At 44.3% G+C, this 15,994-nt stretch overlaps 1 long non-coding RNA gene across 9 annotated transcripts in view; it reads left to right on the forward strand.

Annotated features, from left to right (window-relative positions):
• LOC116184124 (uncharacterized) overlaps window positions 1-15,994 on the forward strand; it is a 149,362-nt gene that overhangs the window by 113,371 nt on the left and 19,997 nt on the right. The window lies entirely within an intron of this gene.

Consider the following 15,994-nt stretch of genomic DNA (forward strand, 5'->3'; position numbering starts at 1 on the left):
TCTTTGTCAGCTCGCTTTCCTTGGAACAGTATAGACACCTCTGAAAGGAAAACAAAAGTAGAGTTTTCTTTTTTTTTTTTCTTTCTACTGCAGTCATAGAAGATTTCTTAGGACAAAGAATCCATGAGATTTATAAAAACCAGTAGAAAAATCGGCATTTTACTGAGCTTTCCCCAGGAAGGAATACTTGTCAAGTTGCCAGGACCAGAACAGCATCTTCTTTTGAATCTTGAAAAGCAGATCACGGGCACGAAAGGAAATGGTGACCATTTGGTTCCTGGAGAGAAACCCAATTGCTTCATTAAAGAAGAGTTGTCACATGCTTGTTTCTTAAATCCTGCTAAATACCTGCTTAGCAGCATTATTGACAGGCTTTTCTCATGAACATTGAGCTGTTAAGCTGCTCCTGGTTTACAGCAAGAGGTTAAAGGATTTCTCAAAGCTCCCAATGAAAGCCTTACTAACTGGATTAACTGCTAACATGGATTTAGGCTTTGAGTCAGATTAACCCCCATTGCTCAAAGTAGGTTCCACTTGTTCATCTTTTCTTCCTTTTGTCTTCTTTCTTCTCAGCTCTTCTCCCCCCTTTTTTTTTTTTATTTTTTATTGTAATGAATAAGGGAAAAAATAATCTTCTGTGCTTGTGTTTGAGCTGTGGGACACTGGAGGCACCATCTGGGCAGGGTAGTGGCCTGACCCCATCAGATGTAACAGTTTCTGTTTGGAAAACAGGGGCGGAGGGGGGAAGCTGTGACAAGAATAAGGAGAGTTATCAATTGGTCTGCAAATTTGGCTTCTGCTTGCCTTTGCTATTCTCTTCCTTAGATTTCCTCAGCAGCATGAGAATAATGAACTCTATTTTATAAAGTGATTTAACTATTTACACACCTGACCGGGCAGATAGCAGAGGAAGTACCTCAAAGTGGATAACCCACGGTCTTCATAGCACCCAAGAGGAGTTAATCTGCTTTAGGCTGTAGTTACACGTGTGTTTCTTCAGCACTTTAGGAGGAATGAAGCACCATGTGAGCTCCTGCTTTTGGTTGATTGTTTCTGCCACTGCACTGTTTTCTGGGCAAGGGTTTGTAAGCAAGTTAAAGCATCTACTGCCCCATTGAAGCATTACAACTCAGTCTGGATCCCTAATAAAGGGGTGAATTGGCAGCCCCACTCATTGCTGAGGATGGTCTCACTAATTGAGGGTCTGCTCCAGCCCATTTCGAACGACCTGCAGTGCAGGAATCTGTCAACAAATGCTGAAGAATGTCAGGGGAAAGCAAACAAAGATGTAGTCTGGAAGGAGCCAGGGTGCAGCACTGTGGTTGCTCTTGCCTGACCAAACTGGCACATGAGTTGATTCCCAGCCCAGAAAAGAGATCAAGGAATGGAGCCAAGGCTTTTTCTGCCTCTCTGTCTCCTGCTCACTGCCCTGCTCAGACCTCTCAATTTCCTTTTCTCCCAGTGAGAGCAGCAATGCCAAGCCCATGTGATGTCCAGCCCAGGGGTCACAGCCTAGCCTGGTCCACCCAGGCTGGCAAAGTGTTCGTCTGTCCCTGGGGAGGGAATCTTGTACCAGGGCCACTCAGAGTCCCCCTCAGGGTGGTGGCGTGTCCCCAGGGATTGGAGCTGTCTCATTTAGCTCTGTCTGCTGTGCTGGCTGGGATCTAAGCCCAGCTGGCTGAGGACCATGTTGCTAAACAGAGACTGAAAAGTAAGGAGCTGTTGCAGAGTGTTTGTACCCCACTGAGCATCACTCCGAGTGTGTGCAGCCCTGGGAGCAGCTGGGTCTCACAGTGTCACTGTGCTCCTCAGGTGGGGCTGTTTCTAACCTGGCTGGCTGATGATCCCAGAGAGCATTCAGGAGGTCTAGCAGTCCCCTGCCTTTCTCTGGGCCCCTTGGGGGTTTCTGCACATCTGTTCTGCTTTGTGGCCAGCCCCTCTCTAGACTGCTGAGACTCTTCTCTAAAATCCATCAGCAGGATCCAGACAACCGTGCTTTCTCTTTTCCCTCCAAAACTCATCATCTCCTCTGTGCACTTCTTAATCTCATGTTCTTTGAGTTGCTCCCAGCCGCCTTTATCAGCATCTAATCCATTTTATCTGAATTGCCAGCCTGCTTTCTGCCTTCCCCTCCACCTTCCTTACCCCACCAAATGTCTCTTGAAGCTCCCATCCGATCCTCTCCCCTTTTCCCAGAAAGCAACTCCTCCTCCTCCTCCTTCTCCTCCTCCTCCTCACATCAGCCTGTTCACTGCCAGGGGAATCTCTCACACATTTCCTTTACTGATTTCTTCCCACACCTCACTAAACATCCCAGAGGGGACACCAGGTCACTCCTTTCATGCTTTCCCAAGTGCCGATTTCTCCGAGGCAATCGATTGCTCCAGGTGTGTGACACAGCTGATGCTGCCACCCAGGGCAGTGGCTCTCTGCAGGACCTCTGACAAAGCTCTCAGGGGACATGGCCTCTCTGCCTGCTGGCACATTTTGCTCTTAGTCTGTGCAAGGACCTCCTGAAACCCTGCAAACTTGGGCAGAGCCACGTTTCTCGGCAGTGCTGGTGCATTTAGCTGAGCACTTGGGGGCCATTCACACCCTGTCTTCCCCTTTATGGACATCTGAACATTATTTGTGGAATTCCTTATCGTTTGATGTGTGGCATTTTACAGCACAGCTCTGTCATATCCTCTTTATATCAGATGACAAAATTGCTGTTTCCTAGAGCTATGACCTGCAGTGAGACTGGCCAAAGAAATGGAGGAGGGGGAACTAAAATGGAAATCTATCAGAAACACCAGAAGGAAGTGGGCTGTTTATGGGGCCCAAGGGAAGGTGACCCCCTCAGATTCAGTGTGGTGATTGGAAAGGGTTATGGGCAGATGGTTTGGAATGTGACAAGATACACCACAGCTCCCAGTGTAGCCCTTTGCTCTCAGGGTGTGAATTCACCTGCAATGTGACTGGCATGAAAGCAGAGAGCTTGTAACATGGATCTTCCTTTTTGTTCTTACGAATACTCCAGAGCTCTTCTGAGCTCTGTGCAAGTCGAAACAACATTAAATTTCTCCAGCTTATTCTCTCTATTCCTTTAATTCCCTTTGAGCTAAGGGAAGCAAAACCTTTGATGCATTGATAAGACTTTGCTTCCCACTGCCTGACATTCAAATGCACCTTCATAGCAAATGCAGGGGCTCTGTCTGGGGAAGGGCCCTGCCTTCAATTGCACAGCAGTTGGGAGACCCCCTGCCCTCCTGATCTTCTTAAGGGTCTGTTTTTGAAGAGCTCCTCATAGCAACTGTGGCATAAAAGCACTTGAGTGTGACTAAGTGTTGGCCTTGATGGATTTCCTGGGTCTAATCCCTGGCACATTATCCCAGTGTTGGCCTTACAAGAAGAATGATGAATTTTAATAGCAAATCAGAGACTTTCGGGTGTTCATGTTCCCCCTTTAAGGGAGACACCAGACAGAGCTACAAGAGGTGAGATCTGAAATGGGCTGTGGCCACTTCTCTGCCTTTGCAGACAGGGTGGAGTCAAGAGCTGACTTGAGTCTGAGATCTCAGCCTGGTGAGCCTGATCTCTCCCTGCCTTTACCTGGTGGGTTTGATTGGGACACCTTCTTGCAACCCTGTCTTTAATAACAGACGTAGAAACACAGCTGAGGTGGTATGTCAAGGCTTTGGGAGTTTTCCATGTCACCTTTCACTGCCAGGAGACCCATCATTCTCCCAGGACTCCATTGGAAGTAACTTAATAATCTTATCCCTGGAACAGGGCTGACTTGCCTGTGGGGATAATTTCCTTGTAGTCTGCTCCCCCAGTGCTGATCTACACAAGTGCTTTATATTAAAGTGTGCCATTTGTGATATTTCATAGCTGAGAAACGCTTGCCAGGTATTATTGGTTTGGATTCTGGCGTGTAATGACCAGGATAGCAAGCACTAATAGATGGTCTCTCTGACCATTTTCAGCAGTCACCTTGCCTACTTCTTGCTGACATAGTTCTTATGGTAATTAATGAGCTGGCACATTCCTAGGAGCCTTGTCAATGAATTAATCTCTGCACAGAGGGAACAGCTGAACACAGGTTTCCTCCTGTTGTCTCTGGCAAACAGGGGAGATGGAGAACCTGCAGGCAGGCAGAGAGGCAGCTGTGCAACTCTTGCTTTATCAAGGGCTGGAATTATGCATCCTGCATATATTTCTGTACATATATTTCTGGTTTTATCCTCTTGAGCCCTCGTGTGTCTGACTAGAGTGTCCAAGGTGGTTACTTTTCCTGGCAAGGGAGTGCAGCTCATAACTAACTCGATGCTACAGGAGCAGAGGAGAGGCTTAGCTTTGTTGGTTGTGTGAAGGCATCTGTGTGGAATAATTTGTCCAAGTAAGCAAAGCAAGGTGAGATATAGAAGGATGATCAACCCAAGCTGCCTCTTCCTGATAAATTGTGTTTCAAGACTGATCAAACTCCAGGACTGAGACTGGAAGTGACACAAGGAAGGACAACAGTACCTTCCTGAGGGGCTCCAGACATAGGCTTTGTTCCACTGGAGGAAATGTCCATAAAGGCAGTGAAGGAACATTCCCTTCCCCTCCCAAGATTATAGGGACCCCCATGGCCTTGCACTGCTGTTCTTCTCCTCTGAATCTCATTACTCTCAGAGGCTGAGTGAATTTGTAAGAGTCTCTCTAGGCAGCTCCTGACCAGCTGTCCCCAAGGACCACCTGTCACAGCTGAACTGCTTCTTCTGCAATGCTTTACTAAACACCGTGCAAAGCCCCTTCAGGAATTATCACTAAAGGTTGGGGAAAGAGGAAAGGGTGGAAGTTGTTGCTAGTGTGAATAAGGCAGAAAACATGAATGTAAAGGACTTGTGGCTAAAACCACTGAGCTCTGCCTTGAGACTTCATTGGGGTCTGAGTTGCCATTGCCTTCCTTGAGCCATCTCCTGGTAAATGGATCAGTGGATTATTACACATCCTGTTAAATGTCCAGGAGTCACTCCTGAAAAGCAGGAGAAATCTCTCCTCCTCTGCTGTGACACTCCTAAAGGAGAAAGTTTTGCACTTTTGCAGTAGAAGTGGAAAGGACTCTATAATGTGGGTGAGGGCAAGCCCAAGATTTGATTTGCTGAAATGTCCAGAACAGGGACTTTGGTTGTGAATCACCTGGGCAAAAGGATTTTAACTGTTGAGTTTGGGAGCTGCTCCTTGGTTTAGACAGAGTGTTAGGATAATAACTCTGCTGCACAGCCAGTGTTGTATTAGAAGCCCCAGTGCTGCAGGTATTAATCTCATCACTGATCTGAAGTAACTCATACCTCTGTTAGGAAAGAAAATGATATGTTTGCTTGAGGGACAAGGTGATCTGTGAGAGCTAAGAAATAAATGTTTTCCTAGGGTGTCTAGGAGTGAGAGAGAGTTTATCATCTGGTTCAGTACTTGCTTGCTTTTCCCCTCCTCTAGTTGCTAGCCCTAACTAGCCATGGGGAAAACTCTTAAGGTTATGGCATATCTCTGTTTATTTGATTGTCCAAGAGATTGTAAAATGGCCTAAACTAAGGTCAAGTCCATCCACAGGTAATGAGGAGATCGACTTAAGTAAAGAAAGGAGAGAAACTGGCTACAGTTCTGCAGTGAAGCCACTGGCTGAGCTCTTGGAGACAAGCTGGATTGCTGCTTGCCTGTGGGATACTGGCTGTCCCCTGGACTGTGCATGTTTTGCTTTCATTGTCACCAGAGACATCTCAGTGATGAAAGCAAAAGAAAAGTAACATGACTGGTTTTTATAAAAATGTATTTCCCATTTTGGTTGAAAATGGAATCCCCCAGGCCTCTACTTTTCTAAAATCATCCAGGTGCATCAGAGCGTTTCCAAACCAATTTGTCATCATTGCAGGGGCTGACTGCCTGTAGGAACAGGGAGAGCAGTGATTGGGTGCTACTCCTTGGATGGACAGATCAGTTTGACCCAGCCCCAACCCACAGCTTCAAAAGGACTTTCACAGTGTTTCTTCAGCTCCAGTGGATTACACTGAGCTGAGTTCTGCACTGGTATTCCAGCTGTACTTCTATCAGTGTAGAATTACACCAAAATGTCAGCTGGAAGAACACAGGAATCCTGTGGGCATTTTGGGGGCATTTTGATGGTCAGTGATGCAGCTAACACACACGAGTCCAGCCCAGCATGGATACAGTGGCTGTCTTGCTCTACTGAACTGCTAAACTATATTTTGGTTCACGTAAGTGGCTCTGAAACTGCATGATAAACAGACCAGAAATTCCTGCAGAGAGCTGAAATATTTACCTACCACTGCCTTCATACTGCAGAATCCCTAGAGGTTTATGGTAAATTGCTCTCATTTGTGACCCCTAAGAAAGAGGTAGATACATCCAAATTTAATGGCTGAATGAAGTTCCTTTAAAGTGTTCACACACATGTCCTTTAATGCTTTTCACATTGTGAGAGGCTGTGGGTGCCCCATCCCTGGAGGTGTTCAGGGGCTTTGAACAACCTGGTCTAGTGGAAGATTCCCGTGGCAGGGGGGAAAATGAGATGGCCTTTAAGGACCCTTCCAACCCAAACTGCTCTGTGATTCTGTGATTCTGTCTCAGAATACTCACAGCTCAGGGTGTTCTCAGCTGATCTCAGGGTGTTTGTCAGCTAATTTAGATGGTGACACCATTCAATGGCAAGGGAGAGGGTCCCTCTGTGGTGTTTCCAGAGCAAAACTGAGTTGAGAGGTGATTCACTTTTTTCAGGTAATGCTTCCCACAAAGATCTGTTGTGTTGTTGTGAATTAACAAACCAAGATCCATCTTGGTTGGATGGAAGGGAGAGGGTGGAAACTCGCCAAGAAAATGCAATGTGAACCAATAAAATAAAAAATGTTCTGGAAGTCCTCATGTTAGAAATCACATTGTGTGGCACTTAAATATCGTTTTTAGTTCACAGAAGACTCTAGCCGGTGGCTTCAGTTTTGTCACACAGAATGGAATTCCAGTGGTTATTTTTGATTAAACACTTTGAAGTGTTTTCTTTCTAAGTCTTCTAACAACTTCTGTTTTAATGATGCGGATTGTCTCAAAGTGCTTGCTCAAATGTCAGGTTAGAAACAAAAGTGCCAAATATGGTTTTTGTGCTCTTGACCATGTCTGTGTTGTATCATCTCATTCATTTTTCTGATTTCTCTTCAGTGGCCATTATCATTGTAGCCCCTTTCCATGGAGGAAAAAAAATCTCAATTATCCTTACAATCCTTTTTGAAATTTTGTTCATTTTTTACCATTCCTTCTTGGGTTTGTGGCACAGCACTCACCAAGGAAATGACTTGTGGTTTCCCTAGTGCACACAACATTGGCTTGTTGTTTCCCAATATTTTGACTCTGAAGCAGAAGTTTGACACATCTGCTCAAAATATCTGTGGTGTTTAGAGTGTTTGATCATGCTGAGTGGATCAAAATGACCTCTGTTTTCTCAGCCTTTCTTTCTCTCACCAAAAGTTACGGTGAGTTTAGATCCTTTCAGGTCAACTACCCCAACCCTTGCCATTGTCTACAGCAAACGTCATTTGAGGCTGTGCTGACCCCATTACTCATATCTGGCAGTCTTATTGAGATGGTGTCCTCACAAATCCTGTTAAATTTTATATTTCCCTGTTCATTTTTTCATCTCATTAATTATTGTTTTCCATCCAGAAGCTAAGAGGTATCGCCAAACCTTGTGCCTCTTTTCTTCTCCTATGAGGGCTGGCCACAGGAGATCCAGGCAAGCCCCAGTGTGGCTCTTTGCCTCCCTCGAGTGACTGGCACAAACACCGACCTCTGTGCAGCTACAACACTTCCTGTGACTCCCAGGTGTGCTCTTCACCTTGAAGAAGCTTCTCTCTATTTTTTCCTCTTGTTTCTTTAGAAACATAGATATGAAGATTTTTGGATAGAGTTGTTTTTCTTTGCCTGGGCACATCTGGATGAGAGAATGATGGCTTCTGACGTTGCTGCTTGAGATAGCTGCTCCAGACACAACCTTTTCCAAGACATCATTGCTAGCCCATCTGACTTTCTAGCAGTCTGAAAAATTGCACATTTGAACTTTGCACCCAGGTCTGTCTCAACAGCCAAGCTGGTGAGAGCAGACCTTGCTGAACTGGGCCTGGGGGAAGCGAAGGTGCTGGGCTGCTTCCAACCCACCTGATTTTTAAAAGTGTTAAGTTTTCTTTTATAGTTCTTTTGAAAGTTTTAAAGTTGTTGTAAAATGTCTTTAGCCTTCTGATAATGCTTACTTATTTCTACTGGAGTTCTCATGCACTGTTCATGTAAATAATGATTGTTTTGCATTCTTCTTCATGGGAGGAGAGAATTGATGGACTGTTGGTTTGACCAGTGTGGTTGGAGAGGTGGCAATTTCATCCTCCAATCCACTGTCACTTTTGGAATTCTAGATATTGCGAGGTCAGAAATAAAATTATCTCTTTTTCTCTTTTGAACTTACCAAGCTTCTGTGTAGTCATTTTGTGTCCAATAGTGACACTGGGTCATCTCCTAGGCTTGGCAGTTCTGCTCAGAGCTCACTACACGTTGTTACTAAAACTGTGTTGAGCAGATCGGAGCCAAAGTTGCTTCAAGAGAGCTCAACTCAAGTTCAGGACATTGCAGAATTGTCCTTAAGTTCTTTTGTCATACATACCTGTCTATTTTCACTGTGTCCTTTAGCTATCCATGTCCTTTTTCCAAAGTCACCAGACAGCTCCAGTCAGGGCAGTGAATAAGCAACATGAGGGACATTTGAAGAGAGAATTCCCAACTGGCTGCCTTCCTCCTCAGCAGCAATGATTAGCCCAGCTCTGAATGACAGAGTGCAATAAAACAGAGACAGTTCTGCCCTTGATGCATAATAACTGAAAGACTAGTGGGAAATATCTCTGAAAAGTTTCCTGCGCTAAGAGCAGATGAGTGAGCACAGCCCTTTTCTGTCTGCCTCTCTCTTCACTCAGCAGCAGCCTGGAGCTGAGCCTTCAGTGTCTTTGCCCTTCTCTTTTCTACCTTCTTTTTCAGCTCCTATAGATAAAAAAATAATGTGGCTTTTCTGGTGCCCTAACCCCATTCTGTCACTGCTGTGCACTCTGTGAGCGTGCGTTATCCGACAATAAAGCTGCTGTGCAGCCAGCATGGAAATGGTATTGGCAAAGCTGTAATGGAGGCAAAAATTTATGTCTGTGGCCAGGTGGAGTTCTGAGGGATTGTACCTGAGCTAATAATACCTTGCTCTAACCACTGAGTTCAGTTATATCATTGGGGCAGGAAAATCTATTGGTGCTATTCAAGTGTGGCTATAATATAATTTTTCTTTGAAAAAAGGAATGTTTACTTTTAATTGGAATCAATGCCAGTCATTTGTCTCACACTGAAAAAGAGTTAATGAGGGGGAAGTATAAAGAGAGGAAAATAGGTGAAAACTAAGGATATTTTGTTATAAATAATTATTAAATATCCCAATTTTAAAGTAATAATTACCAGGAATTAGGCCAAGTGTAGCTGACAAGTCAAGGAGCGAGTTTGTGACTGGAAAATTTTGGAGTACATCACCTCTTGGACAGGAGAGGCAGGAGAACATGGACCTCAGCAGGCACCCCTTCCTTCCTCCATCCTCACTTGCCAGTGCTTGGGAAGAGCCCTGCTTGCTCACTCACCGCTGTGCCACATCTGGTTCAGCCTGAATCCGACCTCCCTGCAGATGTGGCTGCAGAGTTGTTGAGGGTGGTGCTTGGAGGAGTCACAGATTGCTTTCAACTCAGCAATTTTCCATTCCTACCACATCTGCTGTCCCTCAAGAAGTGGGTACATCCCTCAGCAAAGAACTGGCTGGGGCACAGCCGGACACAATGCATGTCCTGGCACAGCCTTGGGATCAGGCTTGGGGAAATCTTGACCTTGGCTTCCAGAATGAAAAAATACATACTTTCCCATCTCTTGCCACCTTCCCCACCCCAAAGCTGGTGCCCCCTTCATGTCTCCAGCATCTTCATGTAAACAGATTCATTGTCACTCTCAGCCAAGGCATCCCAAGGTATCTGTCAGCTGCTAAAGGAATCATTTTCTGTTTATCTTCTCCTAAGCTGCTGCTCCAGCGGAGCTGCAAAATTAACATTGTGCTCAGCAAAACGGTCTGTGTAAAACAAGGGCAATTTATGCAGAAATATCCATAATCCTTCACATTAAAATGTGGTTGTTAAAATTCTGGCACCTCTCAGAGGTCACTCTAACCTAGTTAAGTTCTGTTAAGAAAAGCTGTTATGGCTCACAGCCTTTTTTCTCCCCTACAAGATTGTTTCCTTTTGGCTTGTGCTCTTCAGCACTCACCTCTACCTCCCCTGCCCTGCTCCTGCCTCTCCTGGTTTAAATTGCTTTCTGTCATACATTATTAAAGACTAAACTTAACTGTCTGGATACTATGAAAAGTGCTCAATAGTGGGGTTAAAGTCCCTGCAGTATTTCCTAGTTTCTTCTTTTCCCTGGTTGGAATTTTGACTACAAATGAAGCACGTTGAGGGAGGCTCCTTATAGAAAAGATGCTGGGCTGGAACAGAACAGATGTGAGTTCAGTTCCCTGCTGTGGCATGGGTTTCCTTCTGTCCGTCCCTGGATATATAATTTAATTTGTCTCTCTCATTCTGTCTCGTTCCCCACCTCGCTGCTTTGCAATGATAATATTTGTTTTCACCATCTAGCATAGCTCAGTGTGTTTCCTCTCGTGGTGCAAAATCTGTATTAACCAATGTGTGCACAGGACTGTGGAGAGCAGGATTTCAGTCTCTGGACCTCAAATTTCATAATACCAGACAAATAAATACGTTAAATAAATGCCTCTCCTTCGAATTTTTTCATCATGACTGGATGATGTTTGAAACAGAATGATGTTAAGGTTAAACTTGATCTCTCTTGCCTGAAGCTTTTAATGAAGTAAAAAAAGGGAAGATTTCATTCCAATATTAGTGTGACAAATCTATGACCTTAAATAGAGTCCTGCTGAATTTCTGTGGGGGAAAAGTGCACAGTTATATAAGTCATAGAATCATAAACTATCCTAAATGGGATGGGACCCACAAGGATCATTGGAGTTCAGCTGCTGCACAGGACACCTGCAGTACTCACACCAGATTTAGAGCCACTGACACCCTGGAGCTCCTCTGTGCAATATTCCCTTTTATCTGCTGGATGGTGGAGCCTGCATCACCAGCTGTCCTGCTCCCTGGCACAGGGCTCATGAGCACTCCAGGGTGCATGGCAGGTCCTGGCTTTTACAGGGCACGTTTCAAGGAAAAGCTTGCAGAAAAAGAATGGCACTGGACGCAGCAAGACAGAGGAGAATTCCCTAGCAGGCATGGGAAGAAAATCTCACTTGCAAAATGAGTGGATGTTTCTGGAAGCATGACAGGATCACAGGTTAGATTTGAGGTTGCAAGTGAAAAGTAGGAAAACGCTTGTGCCAGTGTGAGTGGGCAAACCAAGGGTGGCACAGAGTGACTGGGCAGAGAAACCTTGGGCAGTTCTCCCTAGGGACCTCCTGTTTTCTGACAAAGAGATAAAGCAAACCTCGCTTCCCCTTGCATGAAGTTGCAAGAAGTTTATTCTCAAAATGTGCTTGAAACAACCGTGGTAGAGTCCACATACCTCATCATACAGATAAAAGTGACTAAATTGGGACTACTGACAACAGCACCTGGGCTGAAAGTGAATCTCTTCCTCCATGCAGAAAGAAAGGTAATCACATTCAGAGGCCCCAGAGAGCTCCTGTCTCTGGCACTGATGTGGAGAAACAGACTGAAAAAGATCAGCCTGACAAACAAAAATATATTCATATTGCAGTAATCACAGAGACACAGGCACTGCACCCTGGGAATGTTGCCTTTCTCTTTTAGGGGCCTTATCTGATACTGGCAGGACCATTCCATCATGTGCTCAGTTATGAAGCTACTCCAGGATATAAAAACTTCTATACTGCAAAGTTAGAGCTGGCAGGGGAGCACATTTCAGTGGCTCCACAATGCAGGTAGTTTTGGGGGTATCAGTGAAATGAATTGTATTACTGAAAGTTAGTCCAGGGTTCAAAATGAAGTGGCAGAGTTCACTCGTCACCTTGGTGTAATGCACTGTGGGTTATCCTGGGCAGCCCCCTGGCTTGCTGAGAGTTTATGAGGGCTGTGCAGTTTCACTGCAGGAGATTTTGATATAGATCTTTTTGACCACATCCTTCGGCTTTTGCATGGGCTGGGGTCTCTTTAGTGGCTTTATAGAATCAGAGAAAAAAAGAAAACAGGTGAGAAGGGATTTTAAAGAGTTTTCTTTATCCATTTTTTCTCCCCCTCTAGCAAGATCAGCTATCTATCTTTATAATTTCTGATGGATGTTTGTTCTTTAAAAGCCTCCAACAGTGAGACTCTACCCCGCCTCAGGCAATCTATTCCATCCCCTACTTCCCTCACCATTAGGAAGCTTTTCCTGAAGTCTAACCCTCATATCTCTTGCTGTCACTTAAGCCCATTACTTCTTGTGCTTGCCACCTGGTTGTGGCAAACAGATTATTTCCTTCCTCTTTCCAACAACCTGTAAACAATTGATGGCTCTCATGCTCTCCCCAGTGCTTTTCTCATGTTCTCCAGTGTTTTTCTCTCCTCTGCCTGAACCAGCAGCTCCTTCATTGCGACACATAGATCATGGTCTTTGATAGTTCTCATTTCTCTCCTCTGGAATTTCTGCAATTGTTTAACTTTTTTTTTTCTTTTTCCTTGTTGAGGTCCATTGCCTCCAGTGGGATAAAACTGAGGTTTTATTGATACAAGCTGAGGGAAATAAATCGGTTACCTTTGCTTACAGCTCATGACAAATTCCCATCATCACCTTACACTTGTAGAAAGATAATTTAAATTAAGACAGAAATTGGTGGGAAATTATTTTCTTCTTATGGTAATTTATCTGTTGTCTTTCAGAAGATGCTACTAAAACTATTAAGTTTTATTACAACTCTGGTTCTTTCTCTAAATCATTAAATCTCTAGGACAGCTGGTACTGCTGAGATGACCACACCACATCAGTCCTGCTTTAAGTGCTGACATTTGAGTGGGTGCTGGCAGCTGTCCCCAAGGAATCAGGGTGTCACTGGAATTACCCAGTCTCACAGACCCTGACTTTGACATTAGAGTATTTGGGGTGGAATTGTGGTATTTTTGTCCCAACAAAGCAACAAGGTGGCTGATATTTGACTTCCAGATGAGCAATTGGGAGCCAGCTGGTTGCTTTTTTTTACCTTTTTCTATTGTAACTTTGTTTTTGAGATCCTTTCATGTGCTTTGAAGGAAAGCCTGTGCTGATACAATAGGGACATCTTCTCCCTGTTGCCCAAACACAGAGAAAATGAAATAAGAAAGATCAGTGTGATTCCACTCCCTGAAGGACACCTGTGTTGGACCCCACTCTAAGGCTGACATAAAAATGACAATGAGACACCCACAGAAAGTATGAAAAAGAGCAATCCAAATCTGGGATTGAGAGTATTCCTGATGGCACAGGATTGTATCTCACCCTGTCTGCTTGGCTCTGGTGAGCACATGAGATGGGAGCTTTTGTTGTGAAGGGAGAATGGTGGATATGGAAAAACAAGGACAGAGAAAAAACATCTTCCCTCTGAGGGAGTTCCTAACTGTGGCTTTTGACTTCAAAGGAAAGTTTGTAAGGAGCAGCTGATGTTTACATGCGATGGAGAGCTTTGAAAAGTTTTGGGTTAAACCTTCCTTGCTTCTTCCCAGTGAGGCCATGTCAAGGCCCTTCCCCAAGTTCGTCTCTGTGTGTCATTCCCTGGGCTGGAATCTCAAAGGCTTGGAGAGGATCAAAGAGCCTGTAGTGAAAACAAGTTGATTTTCTAAAGCTTTTGAATTTGGTTTGAGTTCTTCTACTAAAACATAAAAATTCACAGAGGGCTATTACTCTCAAAGAAGGGAAACAGATTCTTTTTTTTCAATGTGTGGACTTTGCAGCTGACTCCAACAGGTGACATTTTCCAGCTCTGAAGGTCTTTAATGAAATCCAAATTTGGTGTGTTGAGATAGAGGTCTCTCCTTCCATACTGTAATTTTTGGATGTAAGGGCTGCCTAATTGCACTGTGGGAATCCTTTTCAAAAAGCACCTCCTGACAAGGATGCTCTTTAAAATAGGCCATTAGTCTTGTGACAGTGCATCAGGGAATTGAGTGAGTTTGTTAGTGAGACAAACCTCACATTGCCTTGCTCAGGCTCTTCTACTGTGAAACGGAAATTGGATTAAGGAAATCAGAAAGGAGGCACCATGGAATGAATAAACAGGGACACTGTGGGACAGCAAAGCATCTGGAGGGCTTTCAGCCCTGCATGTAGTCAGTGTCTTTTCCTTTGGCACAGATCTGCTGGTGGGTGTGAGAAATAAAGCCCCATGGCCTGAGATTCACTCAGTGCCCATCACAAAGACAGGTCTGAACCTAGAGAGAGATTCATTTAGGGAGAGATCCAGCTGCCTACACTTTTAATGCTGCTATGGATTCCCAAATTATCTGGGATGAACACACAGGGCTTTTGGAGACCAAATACTTCCAGAAATTCAGTGGGAGTTGCTTGATTATCTGAAGTGCTACCAAACATCTGAGCTTAGGGACCTGAATTGATCCTAGAAATGGCACTTGGAGACATATAAAATCTCCAAGGACAATTCAGCCCATTCAGAAATATCTGTAGAAAGTATAAATGTGAGGGGTTTGGAGGAAATTCCACACCTTGTACTTGAATTTGCCTATTATTGCAAATTTATGACTCAGTCCTCACATAGGGTTGGCCCAGAACCTTCCAGCCTTAGGCTTTGATCCTGCTGGTGATCTAGTGCAGATGACACAAAACAGGGACCATAACAGTGTTGTGTAAAGAACAAAACTGGAGCACATTTGAAATCATCATAAGGGAAAATGGGAAGAAACAAAGAAACATCACATTCACTTATAATTGTGCTAATGTAAAAATAAATATTCCAGTATTCGGGGCATGTTTTCACCCTGATCTACTGAGATTCAAACTTGCCACAAGACCTCAGGCTTCAGTATTTTGTTATTTTTTCCTGTCAACTTTTCTTGCTGATAGCTACAAATACCTAGAAGCCTCAGCAGCAGCATCAGCAAAGCACAATGCTGTCCTCATGCTCAAGAGAGTGTGAGAGAAGCTGGCTGCAGATTGTGTTGACTGGACCACAAGAGCCCCAGCACATTTAACTTCACAAACATGGTCAAGTGCTGTGTCAGCTGCCCTGCACACTGAGAGCTGCCCTGGCTGGCAGCTGTGCTCCTGGGAAGGAAGCATGGAAGCAGCATCTCTGCCCTGTGATCTGGATGTTTTACTCATGAAGATTTGTCCATGGAAAACGTTTCTGCCCTGCCCAGTTCCACAGATCTGCTGCTGTTTCATACCCTGCCATGCAGAGGTGTGATAAAATAGGTTAAAGGAAAAGGAGTTTTCTTGACTTATTGAAATCCCATGAACTGTGGGCTGTGTTTAAATTCCAGATTTTAGTTGGATTCACCTTGTGGAGATTTCTTTAGATCTACACAAGGAATAGGACACTGAAAAATGCAGAGAGAGGCAGGAGGAGGAGGATCAGCTTTGCAGTTAGATTTGACCTGAAGGACTCAGCTAACACATTCTTGGTGGTTCAGGTTTTGGCTATTATAAAGTTCTCACACAGGACAGGCTTTTTGGCTCTTTTTCACAGTGTACATGATGAGGAAATATATTTATTTTAGGTAAACACTTAGCCAGAAGGAAGACGACATGTGGTGTAAGGTAAATTATGCAGATAATGTTCTATTATGTGCACAGAGTAAAAAGTACAAGGGACATGAATTTCCCCAGGGAAACACCTCTCAGAGGGGAGGCTGGGACAACACAGGAAATAAAATAAAGAAAGAAGAAGGAAAAATAAATT

The sequence above is a fragment of the Lonchura striata genome, chromosome 13 (genome assembly GCF_050655825.1).
Source record: "Lonchura striata isolate lonStrDom1 chromosome 13, ASM5065582v1, whole genome shotgun sequence".
Taxonomy (NCBI): domain Eukaryota; kingdom Metazoa; phylum Chordata; class Aves; order Passeriformes; family Estrildidae; genus Lonchura; species Lonchura striata.